The sequence below is a fragment of the Pinus tabuliformis genome, chromosome 7 (genome assembly GCF_031772625.1).
Source record: "Pinus tabuliformis cultivar Carrire ecotype Pingquan chromosome 7, CPIR1, whole genome shotgun sequence".
NCBI classification, from domain to species: Eukaryota; Viridiplantae; Streptophyta; class Pinopsida; order Pinales; family Pinaceae; genus Pinus; species Pinus tabuliformis.
Genome location: NC_142293.1, coordinates 1,163,195,890 through 1,163,213,489, shown reverse-complemented (window position 1 = coordinate 1,163,213,489; position 17,600 = coordinate 1,163,195,890). Strand labels below are relative to the sequence as shown.

At 38.3% G+C, this 17,600-nt stretch overlaps 1 long non-coding RNA gene across 3 annotated transcripts in view; it reads left to right on the top strand.

The window, feature by feature from the left end:
- LOC149251610 (uncharacterized) overlaps positions 1 to 17,600 on the top strand; it is a 216,480-nt gene that overhangs the window by 7,193 nt on the left and 191,687 nt on the right. The gene's annotated exons all lie outside the window — the stretch shown is intronic.

The window sequence follows — 17,600 nt, the reverse complement described above, 5'->3', positions numbered from 1 at the left end:
GTTAGTTGAGAGTATTAATTCTATTCTAGGAGACATAGATTTACTAGTTATTATAGTGTGGAGGGACGATACGAAATTCTTTGCTCATGTTTTCCATATGAGGGGACATTTAATATTCTAGTTGACATATTTATCGATTAGTGGAGTTGCTAAAACCGTAATGAAACCCTTGACAATATGGTGAAAGGCTTTTCCGGGATCTGCCGGACAGAATGTTAAACCCCTCATGGGCTGCAGTTTGTCGAGCAGTTAGAACAATTCCATCTCTTTTAACTTTCGGTTTTGCTTTCCCAACTTCTCGGATAAATAACTTAGTTTCCTCAAAGGAATTGGGGACGGAAACATTGTAGAATAAAAAATAGTTTATATTATGTTTCATTATCTGCCTGTAGTAGCTTCATTGATTTCTTACACTTGTTGGATGGCGTTAACGTCCAGATGCTCAGCATAACTTACCCAGTAGACAAGGGAAGAGAATATGAGTCCATATTTGGTATGCAGTAACCCTATAATCGAGTATATTTTTTCAGCGCTTCATATCAAGTTTGTGTTGAGTAGCTCTCGTGTAGCATCTAGATTAGTAATAAATATTAATTAGAGAGTAACTGATGGATCTCTCGCTCCACAAATTTGCTGCCTGCTGGATCTTAGGAAGGATTCTAAGTGAGGGAAAAATGCTGACAATAGATAACTGACCCTGCATAAAGAGAAACATGCTATTGGGCTAAATATTCGAGAATTGGTAACACTAGGAGGTTGTCGTTCAGTAACAAAAGGCTTTTCCTGTTGGTACCATCCCATTTCTCATGTGAAAATAGAACTCAATATCTTGCACAACCTAACCATTAAACAATCTCAAACAGAAAGGGTTATCGGAATTTGCAGGACAAATAAGTGATTTTCTGTTCGAGTTAACAGGATATAACGGTAAGTGTTGTTGTTTGATTCGATGAATCTTCAGCTTTAGCAATCTCAAAATTTCATGAAATCCGGAAGAGCGCTCTCTGTCTCTGAGAGATTTTCACATGCTAGATGTATTTCGTCTTACGTGGACATATGCATATGAGAAACAACTAATGTTTCATCATCTTCAACCTCAATGCAGACGAAAATGTGAGAAATCCCAACTCAAATCCCAGCTAAAAGAGTTGAAAACGGAGATTATCGTAAACACCCATTTTAGCGAGACTCTAAGTTTTCAATGATAATGACAGATCGCGACACTGTCCATGCTCAATTCTTACTTTTATTTATTTTGTTAGACTACTATTATCTTAGTAATCTTTCCATTTACTTATCCTGGTTACATTAAGTTATACTTTGCTCTGACTTTGGGTTAGGATATAGTGTTTTTACTCTATTTTATTTTTTATTTTAATTACAATGGGTCGAAGATTTTTATTAAGGTTAGGATTCGGTAAAATCTTTTTAGCTGGGATTAGGGAGATTTTTTGGTTTCGATAGAATTAAATATATAGTTGATACTAATTACTAATTACCTATGAGGTGGGGGTTTAACCGTTCTGAGATCTCCACTTGAAACCTTATGGACAGGGGTGATGATGGAAGTTATTTGACGTAATTAAACTATTTTAATGGGTATTTAGGCTCTAGTAAGCCTAGCACAATCTTAATGATAGCATTTTAATGATAGCATCACATTGTTGGTCATCATTATTCTTTCTTCCAATAAATGGGTTGGCCTCTCCATGATTCGCCCTGGTCTAAACAAATATATAAAAATATGAATTATATTTAATCATTGTAATCATTTTTATTTATATATTATATTTCTTTAAAACCTAACCTTATTTCCAATTTAAAATAACTCTAGAAAAAAATAACAATTTTTTAAGTCATTCTAATTTTTATTTTTTTTTGTAAATCGAGATTTTATGTTAACTTAAAAAATTAAATTTTACATTTGTTTACCCCAAAATTGTGTTCCCCTCACCCTACGACACTTGGTCAACAAAGAGAGACTCGTATAAGTAGACAACAAAATATATGCATCAAAGAACCAAATGTTTACAATGCAGATGGGCCAAAGACATGCAAAACCAGAAAGATTCTCTTGGACATAGCTATTCAATAAAGTTTACTAGACTTGGGTTCTCACAACCTCACCCCGGAGAGGGGGAGAATCAAAGTCAAAATGGACGTGGCCCTCTATATGGGCCATCCTAGCTTCCATCCTTTCCAACTTTTCTAGAATTTGACGTTATCCACAGCATAAGTCAACCATGTGATCATGCAATTGCCCTTGATTTCTCTAGAAGTGACTGATACCAATAAATGTTCCTCCACATGAAGTTGGTTATAGTAATCTAGTTTAAAAAGCACCAATATCGATTTTCCCTAATGACCCACTTGAGGCTAAGAATCAAACTTGCATCTGTGAATTGATTGTGTACGAGGAAAACCTAAGTGCCATATATTACAACTAGAAGATGAGTAAGGGTTGGGCCCCTTCACCTTACAATCTCCCTAATCCAACCCGCGAGAAAAAAGAAACCCAATAATACCCTTAACGAAACACAGGACCCCAAAACAAATTATAGAAGCCCATTAACCAATCTTTGCCATGGTATTGATAAAAGAAAAGACTCGTTTGCATGGGAGTAAATGCCACCCCATGTAGGCCTCCCATACCACATGAGCATGCATGAAGGAAAAATTTCATGCCGTCATAAAGAAAGCTTAATCATGATCTCGAGAATGGCACAGCATCGACGATATTCTAAAATTATTTTATATATTGATATTATTTTACGATTATTAGTAAAATTATTTTATATATTGATATTATTTTACGATTATTAGTTAAATTATCTTATTATTTGCAATATGTCTTATTTTTTTTGTCAGGCAAAGAGCACTATGAAAATGGTGTGATTTATAATTTTTTACTAAGAATAATAAATAATAATTTATTAGTTATTTTACATTAATTATGATTTCTATTAAATTGTATTTTATTTTAATGATAATTTTAATAATATAAAATAATAATATAGATTGAATGATTTTTTTAAAGGGTGGTTTATACACATTAATAATTCTAAAGGTTGAGGAGATTTGACCTTGTGACCTCCCAATTAACAAAATACTTAACTACTAAAACTCAATCAACTAAACTAATCCTTAGAACAAATATAAATTAAATAAATTATATATAAATCAATATCATTTTAATTATAAAAATATTTTTAGAATAACAATATAATTTCAATATGAAACATATATATTAATTTTGCTATTGTTTAATATCAACCTACAATATATTTAACTTTTCTACCATTCCCATTTTTTTTTGATGATTCGTGTTTCAATATCATACATCATGTTCGCCTAGATTTTTTTATTTATCATTTTTAGTTTGTTTAATGGAAAAACTTATATATTTATTTCCTAAAGAGAATTTCACGTTAACTTAAACTTATGCATACCGATTTCTAATACTAAATTTTTGAACAATTAAATATGTAGAAAATTAAAGCAGCTTGGAAACAGAGAGATTATTTATTCCACAACAAACCACATAAGAAAAAAAGGAGAAGCTAATTTTTTAAATTTTTATTGACAAATTTTCGAAATCTTGGATAATCTAGATGAATTAAAAAGGATAATTTGATTGAAAGAATGTAACCAATAGAGAAGGTAGGAAAACCATATGTAACATGCATGATGATGAACCAATGTATGAAAAAAATTATTTTATTATATTATATTTGGGAATTATATAGATTTGAATGTATTTTAAAGAAAGATAATTATAATGAAATCTAATCCAAGATTTAAGACGTAATTATCATGGATTATTGAGAAAGATTCTTTATCAATTCAGGTAAGTATATTTCATCACCTCTGTGAGATTTATCTTTATAATTGGTTTCATTTCAGGATTATAATTACAATGTCTCTTCTAGATTGAAATTTCTTATTTATTTTTTATTATATTTAGGAAGTAAAATAAATTGTACATTTTGTTTAAAACCATTTTTGTTGATATTGTTAAAATTTTTAGTTTAATATTATATTTAATGACAAAATACATTTTATATTTTTATTTTTACTATGTAATTATTAGTTATAATTATTTTATGAACTCCCTAACTTATATATTTCTCTAATAGTTTATTTTTCTATTAAATATAAATTTATTTCTTTAATTGTTGTTGGGGATGGAATCTCCTCAAGGCATGTTTTGGGGCTCAAAGCCCATGTTTTGACTTAATCTTGTTGTAACGACTCTGCGAACTGCGGGTGCGGAGCACAAAATGTATGATAGAGTCACAGGGTTGTCCACCCTAGTCTTGTAATATAATGTCGGCCTACCCATAGTCCGCGAACCATGGGATTGTATAAATAGAGCGAGGCTCTAAGAGTAAAAGAACTAACTAAGTAATAGATAGTAGAGTAGAAGCTAAGAGTAAGAGTCTAAATGTGTCTTGGGTCGTAGAGTAGGAGAAGGCGTTGTAGCTAAGTGCGTAGAGGCCTAGTAGTCCACAGCTGAGTGCGGAAGGTGGAGTCGAGTCTGTAACCGAGGAAGAAAAAATAAAGAGAAAGTTTTATCTTAATTATGTGTATCTGTTCTTGGGTTATTACATGTTTGATACAAATTGGAAATATACTGGTTATTTACTCCGCGCACCTGTATGAATGATTTATATTACTAAGTATACTTTACGCATGCAGGTAAGCTAAGTTAATCAACTAACAACAGAATACTAGTAAAGGCTTGGGTAATAGCAGCGTTCGGCCCCCAATTAGCACTGTGCGAAGGCAGCATCTCAGGCCACAAGGTACAGGTAAGTGCGCATAGTGACGTGCATGTAAGGTCGAACCACGGACCACTTGAACTCATCAAACATCTCCAGCGTGCGAAACCTGGTTCTAGCACTGTCCTGTACTACTTTGGTTGAGACCTCAGTCCGCACGCCACAGACTGTTGCCAAAAGGGCCAATACTACCAGGATTTGTTTGGCTAAATCATCTCTGAACCTGGGTCAGGCCCCAACAAGCCAACAAATGGTAAAGGTGTCGGGACTGGGATCTGCATAAGAGATGTATGATGTCGTGTCACTGGAATCTGATAAAGAAATAAATTGAAGAGTGGATGGACAAAACGATTCATCAGTTCGCGGTGCAGGAAAATAGGAATCCGTGAGTATCGAAGGAACAATAGCTAGAGCACTACTTATATACAAAAATCCATGAAATTTTCTTTGCATCCTTCCCCTCTAAGTTGTACGAGTGGATCACGAAGCTAGCACACAGTCAAGGAAGGTGTAGGCTTGAAAAACCTATTGTGTTGACCCCAGATTTGGTGCATAGACTAGAAGCATCGGAAGATAAGATCGCGCACGTTGTGGAGCATTGGCTTGACCAAATTATAGGAGGGTTTATCACTGAGTTCGCGGTAGATAATTCAATCAGCTATAGCGAGGCGGAATGCCGCTTCCTCAGAGGACTGCGAGGTAAGTATGTTAAAGCTTTGAACACTTGGATTAAAATGCGACTGTGTGAAAAGCGGGTTATGTGAATAAATTGATGTTTGGGGCTACGTGAAGTTGGAGGATCTATAGAAACAAAGGTAGCGTAGAGATAGAAAGTAGCCCCTTGATTTCACCTCGGCGAGAAAGCGAGGAAGAGCTCACGAAAGTTTCACCAAGAAGTGTGATCAGTCTGATAAGGCAATGAATTCCGCACATACCACACCCACCTACACCACCACTAGTTTCATCATCTTCACCCCCATCTTCGCCCACAACACGTCGGCCACCACCATAGTTCAATATGGCGAGCGCGATAAAATTTTCAGTGTTCAAAGGAGTAGGGAATGAAGATCCGGACCAATTTTGGTTCATGGTAAAGGTTGTATGGGAAGCACAAGGAGTTGTGGATGATAAGATAGAGAAGGGAACACTGGTAGGAGATTTCCAGGATTGTGCACCGACATGGTACATTAAGCATTCCAATGACAATCCAACTGCAGGGATCGTGGATATGCAAGCTATGCTAAACAAGGAATTTAGCAGGCCAAAATCAGAGAGACAGTTGATTATCAGGTTTAAGGAAATCGTGATGCTTCCAGGCAAGACCCCTTGGGAGATGGATTAGACACTAAAGTGTATGATTCATGAAGCCAACATGACCTTGATGGATGGGCAACACCGTGCATGGTTTGTAGCATCACTAACGCCGCATCTAAGGACCGCACTGTCACAACAAAATCTATCCACTCAAGCTGAAGCTTTGGAGATTGCAATGAGACTGCACGAGACCCCAATACAAGATCCTAGTCTCGGAGTCCAACAGATCCACGCGCAATTGAAAAATCTATGTCTAGAGATGTAGAGTTTGAAACAGGACAGGACAACTCACCCAAAAGCGTGTGAGGAGGTATGGTGCATAAAGTGCAAAGGCCAAGGACATGACAAGGACCATTGTCTAGTTTTCGCGAACTACCTGGTGGGAGGAGGGCCAATGCCATTGAGACCAGAGGCACAAGCAGTACTAAGCGTGGCACCTACATTATGGTGCACGATTTGTCAGATAGCAGGGAAGCATGTTACAGATAACTGCCACCTATTTAGATGTCCTAGCAATTGTTCTATAATATCTGCAGGTCAGTAGGACATGATAAGTGCACCTGTAGAAGTTATGAACTGATTATGGATCAGAATCCTACCTACAGAGTTCGAACCGAAATGCAAGCCCTCGATCAAAATGCGGGGACGGTGCACACTGGATTTCAGAGGCGCGGACAAGGTCAAGGTGGAATGGGACCAGGAAACGGTCGCGGACAGCTGATTTGTTATAATTGCGAAGGGCCAGGGCATTATGCCCGTGATTGTACAAATCCAATGAGAGCATCATGTTTATATTGTACCCAGTTTGATCATGAGATGGAGGATTGCCCCATACTAATAGTAAGGTTGCGCGATAAAGGAACACTCCAGCCTCCCCCTACTTAGAACCTACAAATGATGAGGCCTGAGCTGAACGAAGAGGACCCGAATGTAAACATCATACTCTGAAGCAGTATCACGATAGGAGATGACAAGGGCAAGCAAACCGAAGAAAGTGAATGTGTTCGCAAGGCTCCAACAAAGGAACAAGAGTTTGATTTGGAGCGCGCAAAGGAGAAATTCATGGAAGCTAAGAAGAGCTTCATGGAGGCCTCCACTTTAGCTAGTAAACACAAACTAGAACCATAGATGGACCCATCAATGCTCACTACCTTTCTGGAGAAATGCATGAAGCTGTTGCGCGACAGCAAGGCTGTGAAGGGACTACAAGAACTCATCAGTAGGTGCGCTGGGTCAGGAGAACCGCATGTGGTCCAGAAGCTTGAGAAGAACACAACACGAACAAGAAGGGAGATGAGATTGACTGAGAAAATTAGGGAATATGAAATGGATCAAGTGATTCTAGATCTATGTTATGAAACCAGCTCAAGAAAAGATAGAAAAGATAGATCAACGCCTTAGAATTCAGCCTCTTCGAGGGGGCAACCTCCTTTAATTACATAAATGAACAATTCTTGGATGATACAAATGACAAAACCTCCTTTCTATATATAGGAGTCTAAGGAGTCACAATATAATCCAGCCGACCTAACAATAATAATATAAAGCCACAAAAATAACAATAGAGGGATTCTATGGGGCACAGAAATAACAATATGGGGGTAATAGGGCCACAACAATATAAATAAGGGGTATAACTACAATAGTAATGGGGTAATCACTAGTATTATAGGGACCCAACATGCCCCTCTCCTTCAAAAAAGTGTTGTCCTCAACGCTTGAGTAGTTCTGGATACTTCTGCATAAAATTCTCATCCTCCCATGTGGAATCTTCAGCGGATAAGTTCTTCCACTTGATAAGATACTCTGAAATTGATCGATTTCGTAGCTGTCGAGTTCTTGTTTCTGTGACTGCTTCCGGTTCCAATATAATTTTTCCTTCCTCATCAAGTTCTGGCAATATTGTTTGAATTGGGAGCTTGTCACCTATAACCTTCTTTAAACATGAAACATGGAAAACTGGGTGCAATCGAGAAGCTGCAGGAAGCTCCAATTTGTATGCCATAGTACCAATCTTTTGCAACACCTTGTACGGACCATAATACTTTGGTGATAATTTATTATCCTTCTTAGCTTGCTTTAGGGACATTTGCTTATATGGTTGTAGCCGTAGGAATACCCAATCACCTACATCAAAACTTCTTTCACTGCGATGTTGATCTGCCTGTTGTTTCATTCTATTTTGTGCCAACACGAGGTTATCCTTTAAGAGTTGGAGGACTTGTTGTTGATGTTCGATGTGATGTTCCACTGCCTGAACCTTAGAATTTTCTCTTAAATATGATGTGATGGATGGTGGTTGATACCCATAAAGTGCCATAAATGGGGTCATTTTTGTTGCTGTATGGAAGGAAGTGTTATACCACCATTCAGCCAGAGGCAACCATTTGACCCATTGTGTCTGTTTATCAGATACAAAGCAACGAAGATATCCTTCCAAACATTTGTTTACTATCTCAGTTTGCCCATCAGATTGAGGATGATAAGATGAGCTATGAGCTAACTGAGTACCAAGACAAGAAAATAATTCTGTCCAAAAATTTCCAGTGAAAATGGGATCTCTGTCACTTACAATAATCTTTGGGTTTCCATGTAGCTTTTGAACTGTTTCCATAAATGCAGTAGAAACTGTACTGGCTTTAAATGGATGTGATAATGCACAAAAGTGTGCATACTTGGTAAGTCTGTCAACTACCACCATGATGACACTCTTTCCCTCAGACTTGGGTAAACCTGTGATAAAATCCATTGAAACCTCCTCCCAACATTGGCTTGGAATGGATAAAGGTTGTAATAGACCCGGTGTCTTAATTGTTTCAACTTTATTTTGCTGGCAAACCAAACATTCCGCCACAAACTTTTGAATATCTGATTTAAGGCCATCCCAAAAAAATTCCTTCTTAACCCTGTGGTAAGTTTTTAAAAATCCTGAGTGCCCTCCTAAGGGAGAAGTGTGCAATTCCATAAGAATCTTTTGTTTTAGCTGGGAATTCTTACAGAGGTATAAGCGATCTTTGTACCATAACGAATCATTTTGCCAGCTAAATGTATCAGAAGTACTGGAATCTTGTTGTAGCTTTCGAATAAGTGCCCACACTTCTTCGTCATTCTTCCATTCCTCCCTTGCTTCGTTTATCCAATCTGGTTGGATAATAGAAATGGCACACAACAATGCTTCCACATCCTCATCCTTTCTTGAGAGTGCATCTGCCACCACATTTTGCTTCCCTTTTTTGTAGATGATTTCAAAGTCATAACCCAACATCTTTGTGACCCACTTTTGTTGCTCTTCAGAGGATAATCTTTGTTCTAAAAAGTATTTAAGGCTATCATGATCCGTTTTTACCTTGAAGTGTCTTCCCATTAGGTAGGGTCGCCATTTCTTAAGTGCATGGAGTATTGCCAACATTTCCTTCTCATAAATAGCTTTGCTTAAAAACTTTCCCTTGATTGGACGACTTTCAAAAGCAATGGGTCTTTCATCTTGCATTAGAACAGCACCAATTCCATTTCCTGAAGCATCACATTCCACAATAAAGGTTTTTGTGAAGTCCGGTGTAGCTAAGACCGGTGCTTGGCACATTGCCTCTTTAAGATGTTCAAAGGCCTTTGTTGCTTCCGGAGTCCATGAAAATGAATCTTTCTTCAATAATGTTGTTAGAGGTGCTGCTATTCTCCCATAATTCTTAACAAACTTGCGATAATACCCTGTCAACCCAAGAAATCCTCGCAGATGCTTTATGGATGTGGGGATTTTCCATTCCTTAATGGCTTTAATTTTGCTAGGGTCTACCTTAACTCCTTCATGAGATACAATATGACCCAAATATTCCACCTCCTGGACTCCAAAGAAACATTTGGATCTTTTTGCATATAATTGTTTCTCCTCCAATAGTTGTAGCACCCTGTCAACATGTTCAACATGATCCTTCCAAGACTTGCTGTAGATTAGTATATCATCAAAAAATACTAACACAAATTTTCTAAGGAATGGTTTGAAAATTGAATTCATCAAACCTTGAAATGTTGAAGGTGCATTGGTAAGGCCAAAAGGCATGACCAAAAATTCATAATGACCCTCATGAGTTCTAAATGCCGTTTTTGGAATGTCTTCAATCTTCATTCTGATTTGATGATATCCCGAACGAAGATCCAACTTGGTGAAGTAAATTGATCCATGCAATTCATCCAGTAATTCATCAATAACAGGAATGGGGAACTTATCTTTAATAGTGAGCTTGTTGAGCTCCCTATAATCTGGACACATGCGCCATGATCCATCCTTCTTGTGCACCAATACTACTGGAGCTGAGAAAGAACTTTGACTCGGTTGAATTATACCAGCCTCTAGCATTTCTGCAACCATACGTTCAATTTCACTTTTTTGGACATAGGGATATCTGTACGGCCTGATGTTTGGAGGAACACTTCCTGGAATCAGATGAATAGCATGATCATGATCACGCATAGGTGGGAGACCTTGGGAGTCTCAAATACCTTGGAATGATTGTCCAAGACTTTTTGGAGATCTGGAGAAATAGATGATTCCAATGTGGAAACATCTAGCGAACATAATTGTGCAATTACACCTCTTTGCTCCTTTTTTAGAAGCTTTGTCATACCATTAGAGCTGATTATCTTTCCTGGTTTCCCTGCAATACCCCTTAATTCAACTTCCTTTCCTTCCGTAGAAAATTTGATGAAAAGTTCTTGAAAATTAAAAGCTATTGTACCCAAGGATTGTAGCCATTGGACTCCTAGTACAACATCGCACCTCCCATTGGAATGGAAAGCATTGGGCTAGTCAATACATATTCTCCCATGGATAGCTTGATATTATGGCACTTTCAGAGCAATTTATTGTTCCTCCATTTGCAATCATCACTTGACACTCTGGTGCTGGATATAGGAAGCAATTCAATTCTTTTGCTACCCTACAATGAATAAAATTGTGGGTGCTTCCTGAATCAATCAACACTATTACCTTTTTCTTCTTGATTTGTCCTTCTATCTTGATGGTTTGAGGAGTGGTAATTCCCACCAATGCATTACAAGATATGGTCAGATTTATTTGTTCTTCATCTAGGCTTTGTTCCTGGAGTATATCTTCTTCTTTTGACCTTTCTTGCTCCTTTTCTTCTTCCTCTTCACAATCTATGTAGAATAATTTCTTCTCAGCACACTTATGACCTTTAGTGTATTTGCTATCACAACTGTAACAAAGCCCTTTTGCTCTTTTTTCTTCCAATTGTTGTGGTGTCAACCTTATAGGTTGTGGAAGACTAGGGGCAACAACACTTCCGTCTTTATAGTTGTGAGTGGTATGCTTCCTGGTTGCCATAATTTTGCTTTCCATTTTTCTTGCTAACCTGAATGCCTTCTCTAATGAATCAGGTTCCCAAAGGCGAACATCATGTTGGATATTATCCTTTAAAGACCCTATGAACACATCAATCCTATGCTCCTCTGGAATATCTTTTACCCTTATGTTCAATTTTTGGAACTCCTCAATGTGCTCCATTACTGAACCCTTTTGTTTGAGACTTATCAATTGGCTAAAAAAAGTGTTGCTTTTTGTATCTTCATAATGTGCTATCAATTCTTCCGTAAAAATTGCCCAAGTGATAAATTGTTTACGAGAGCAAAGCCATTGATACCATACAAACTGATTTGGTTCCAAATATACAGTTGCCATACGTACCTTTTGTGCGTTTTGCACATTATTGAGATCGAAGAATTGCTCCATCTGTAATATCCATGTGGCGGGATCCTTGCCATCAAACTTCCTCATATCGATTTTTGGAATATGGTGATTCTTTGATCCAACATTAGCGTCTATGGAATCATGATTAACATTTCTTTTGTTCTCATCATGAGTTTCCTTTACTACCTTTTCACCATTAGTGACCCTTTCTTGTAGCAACTTCTTCAATTCTTCCATATCTGTCTTCAAATCTATCTTCAAATCTGCCATGTCTCTCTTCAAATCTGTCTTCGAATCATCCATATTAGCTTCCATGCCCTTTATCTTAGATTCCACGCCACTTATCTTAGCTTCTGTTAGCTTTTGTGAGCGTGACATTTGTTGCACTTGTTCTTGTAATTTTGATATATCATGTAGCATTTCTTCTTCTTCTTCATGAGTCATGCTAGAGCTTTCAGGTTCCTTACTAGGTGTTTGCATTTTCTTTCCTTGGGGCATCAGTTACCAATAATAATGCTTTACTATGCCCTTTGAATTCCGTTAAACCAAGCTTACACAAAAATTTTAAAAAAAACTACACACCTTTTTTCACTTTATAGAAGCCTGATATTGAATCTGATGTATCTCTGTAATCTCGGATCATCCAGTTCTAAAATTGCTACCTGTAGTAGTCTTCTGCGTCCTCTTTCCAATGCCACAAGTCTGAGCCAAATTGGATTCTCCAAGGAAGAGTTATGTGAAATCTCCCACAGTGACTTGCTTTTAGACTGGTTCAGTAGAGCGAACTTGTACGACGTGCCACGAGTCAATGTTTCAACCTTTGAACTGAAACACACATACAAGAAACCACAGTCCGTCCTCTTTCTGTACCTTTTTATGAAATTTCAATCCGATCCTCAGAGACAGAGTTATAACGATTTTCCCCAGGTCACCTGTTTTGAATGTAATTCAGGAGTCTGCAAAAAGGCCAACTTCCTCAGATCATATCTCCGAAAATATCACGCGAAAAGCTCTGAAATTCGGACCCAAGGTTCAGTGCCAATTCTTCTCAAATGGGTTTTTTTTGTGACTTCTGAAACGTCACAGAAAAAAAGTTATAGCGAAAAATCCACGATGACCTGTTTGGAGCAGCGAAACCCTAGAATCCAAAGCTCTGATACCAAATGTTATGAAACCAGCTCAAGAAAAGATAGAAAAGATAGATAAACGCCTTGGAATTCAGCCTCTTCGAGGGGGCAACCTCCTTTACATTACATAAATGAACAATTCTTGGATGATACAAATGACAAAACCTCCTTTCTATATATAGGAGTCTAAGGAGTCACAATATAATCCAGCCGACCTAACAATAATAATATAAAGCCACAAAAATAACAATAGAGGGATTCTATGGGGCACAGAAATAACAATATGGGGGTAATAGGGGCACAAAAATATAAATAAGGGGTATAACTACAATAGTAATGGGGTAATCACTAGTATTATAGGGACCCAACAATCTAGGAACGCACGCGAACGTCCTGCCAATGCAGACATGGGAGCGCATGGGCAGGCCCATGTTACAATGGTCTCCTATTCAATTATGAATGGTGTACCAACAAAAGATCCTACCAATGGGAAGATTGCCGGGAATAACGGTAGATATCGAAGGTGCGACTGCGCTTTCAGATTTCGAAATGATAGAGATAGTCGATGATAGCAATCCCTATCCCGCAGTATTATGAATAGATTGGGCCATTGACATCAATGGAGTAATAAATCTAAAGAAGAACAAGATGATTTTTGAGAAAAGGTCACTATGTGTAGTGATACCTTTAGACCCTGTGGAAGGATCGCATTACACAAAGCCAGTGCACAATGATGAGAGCGACGACAATCTAGACTATATCTACAAGATAACCGTACGAGTGTAGGACTAGGTGAATCTAATAGCGGATGGCAGGATTTCATGGGAGCGCGAAAGCTCCAACACCTTAGATTCGGATGAGGAAATAGAACGACGACAGAACTGGTTACAGGAGGTAACCACACTCAATTGCAACATGATGGTAAGATCATTGCGCTGCATGACAATAGAGGTAAGAGATTTGCCTATGTATGATAGGTTAACAGCGGTGCATGATTTCCTAAACACATTTTAAAGAGAGGTGTTCGAACAGTAGCATTTTGATGCTATGAAATGGGCACTACGTACTATGCCCACAAGATGGTCGGGTATGCATCAAAGAAGTTTTAAGGATTGGTGGGGGTGTAGAAGGATGATGCGCCTATGATTTGGGAAACCACAGATGTGGCTAACAGATAAATATGACAGACGAGATGATCCACGTGCACACCTTGTGAAATGGACCAACGTCTACGGGGAAGAGCCACAACCTGAATGGGTGCATTTGTTCTGTCATACCCTAGATGTCATACTTATGAACTGGTATACTGAGACAGAACTACGCCATGGCATGAGCGAATGGGATATCCTGCACGAAGGATTCCTATTAACCTTCACGTTTGAAGATTGTTGGTTAGAAACTGTTGATGATGCACTACAAGCAAAGCAGCTATCTTCACGATACCCTAGGAGCCAATGGGAGAGCTTCAGCAGGAATGGGCGACCTAGCTGAGCTACACACTAGAGTGTTACAATGTAAATATTGAGGAGGATGATGAGGATCCCTCATCCCAAAGATCCAGAGGCTGGAATTTTGTACCTTGTAAGGAAGTGTTGCTGGTTTCTTGGTGTAACATCATAGTGTTGGGCGATCTAAGCTTTTCATGAGGTGAAGAAGGGCTTTCTTGCTGAGAAGATGACACTGTGTCAGAACAATTGCCTGTAATCCTCTTTGCTATTCTTGATTATTAATAAAGCTATTCGAGTTTTCCTCCACATTCTTGTATGATTGATGATATATGCATTTGTGTGGTCAATATATATCTGGTCCTATATTGTTTATGATAGTAGATCTTTGTTCTTGGATAGTGTTATGCTGCTTTGATTCTACAGGTACTCTTTGTAGCTGGGTAAACGAGGAAGCAAGTGGCAAAGGTCTATCAGAAGGGAGAGGAATCAAGCAAGGAACCAAGCACAAGACAGAGGTTGGTCTCCTTCTTTCCCCTCTTATCTATCTCTCATAAAGGAAAATGAAAGTGGTTTAAGTTTGTTTGTTTCTAAGGTAGCTACCAACCTTAGTGGGACTGGAAGCTCTGCATAAACACTAGATTTCCCGATAACAAAATGGCGACTCCACTGGGGAACGAATAGATTGTTTGCTTGTCTATATTTGTTTGCTTTATAGACTTACAAACGGAGCCTGAAGTCAAGCCATCTAGCCTTCGAACTGCATTTGCTATGCAAGTGCAAAGTAGATCAATGTTGCTTCAGTCTATCTCCAGGTTTTGTTTATAAACTGAACAATCGATTTACAAGCTCTCTAACTGCCCTTGTGGTGGCTCTAGTAACCTCCTTAGATCTACCCCTGTGATTTATTTACTGATTACCACTTGCTCAGCCAAAATCCCTGAACTGTGCTACAAACTGTGATCAAGAACTGGATCAAAAGTCTCGCACTCTACCATCGCACCCTCTCTTCAAGGATCTCAGTATGCATCGCACATCCCATGTGCTGTAGGTGGGATGCATACTGGAATCCCTGTGTAATAGGTCCGCTGATCAAAAAGGGCTAATTTTGCCTTCAGACTCTGGTTTTTTCACTCTTTTCGGCTCTATTCAGGAGTTTTGCTGTCTGTAGTCAGTATACCTCTGTTGGAAACCCCCTTCCTTGCCATTATTCTGCCTCTATTGTGCAAAGAACTGTAAATGTTTTTATGTGTTGTGATCCATTTTCAGTTCTCTTTTACAAAGAAGTAGCGTAATTGAATGATCGTTTCTTGATCTAGAAGTGTCGCAAGTATCGTTTTCAGTCATAGAAGATAATCCGATTGTTCTTGATAGTCGATTACACTGTTACTCTTGTATTTGATTTGAATTAATAGTTTTTCAAGTGTCGAAAGCAAGTTTTCAATTCCAAATCACAAAGTGTCGTCATTGTCTTCATTTTGTTTTGAAAAGAAACTTGTTAGTAATGTCGCTTTGAAAAATAATTCAGATTTGCGCTTAGCTCTCTTTTTATCATTCACACATTAAGAAGGCTGAAAACAAATACATGCATGTGCATTTGCATTTAGACTATTTGTTGGTTTGATTTAGGACAGTGCATATAGTGTGTGCTCTCTGCTCTATGTTGAAAGAATATCGTCTCTCTTTCCTTAGTAGCTAGGATTTTCATTGCAAAAAGAAGATTAAACGATTGTTTATCATCTTAGGTTGCATTTTAGGAATTGTATATCTACATCACGCGGTGAACCTGAAAGGAAAATTCCTTAAGCAAGATCAACTGTAAAATAAATTTAATGAATCTAGAAACGCTTTGGAACCTAACGCACAACATTTAGAAGTCTAGGCTAGAGACGTATTCTAGTGTCGTCAAGCCTGATAACTGTTGTTTTCATTGCTGGTTGGGTGATTCCTCCACGTTGAGACGATAAGTGCCAATACGAACTTGTTCTCCCACGCGCCGTCGAGTATATATTGGGAGACCACAGTAGGCTTTATCCTTTATCCATAGGAAGCTGTGTCTGCTGCCCTATCGATCACATTGCACTAAAAACAACATTCGGGAAGATTGACTGCCGTACCGTAAAAAGTATTTTGCAGTTTTGTGATTGGTTTGGTAATCCCTCTGTCTAGATTTCCAGAGTAGTCTCTTTTGTTCCCTTTCAGACTCCTTAAAGGAAAAGGTCCATCTGAGCACTTGTCACTTCAAGCTCATTAAAAATCGAAGGTGACTAGAGTCATCTTTTGTTTTTTCTCGACTCTTAAAAATTGAAAAAACAAGTTGTGTCAAAGCATCTAAAATTCATTTAATTCGGAAACATATTTCCCCTTGATTTTTAGTTGATCGAGTAATCCGAAATTGTGGAAGAAATTCAATTGAAAGCCCGTCGTTCGCGGAGACTTATGAGTCAACCGTCTTTGTCTCCAGAATCAAAACTATTACGGACAAAGTGAACTTGTTTAACCGGTTCCAAATCCCTTGGTAAAGTTAGAACAAGTGTTCCAACACCATTGAAGACTCTGCTTACTCTAAACATTTCTGGTATCCCTGCCTTTACAGAAGAAGTTCCGCCGCCACCAAAGGACAGTAGAGCTGATCCTAGTGTGAAGGTAAACACTTGTATTACTGAACCAGCTCCATCTACAGCTGATTCGGAAGGTGTTATTCCCCAAACATCAGTCTCTGCAGATTATATACCTTCTTTGCAACTAGAAATATTTTACGGACCTGATGGTCTATCTCTTCCACTTGGTCTGATTTCTATAGAAGATATTGTGGAGGATCCTCCATCTAGTACTCCATCGCAATTTGGAGTCGGGATCACCCTATATCCTTCTTCATCAGAACTTAGTCTACCGTTATCGAAAGCTCCTGTAGAATCGCTAGGAAATCTTTTGGATAGAGTAGAAATGTTTGAACAACCGTCGACATCTAGGACTGTGTCATCCGACACAACAACGACAGAACTTCCTGCTGTCACTCCAACAATGTTCATCGGCATGCCATCTGTCCCAACTAGCTCTCAATCACTAGATGGGGCCCACTTAGGGGCTATTTCGACAGTATGGTCCGTTCCCATTTGTTCATCCGGAATAATATCCGGGAACTCTTATGTTGAGTCTCAGCATATTGATCCTTCACGGTGTCAATTTGGGCAATCCAGTCCTCAAGGACAAACAATTCCTTTGAGTA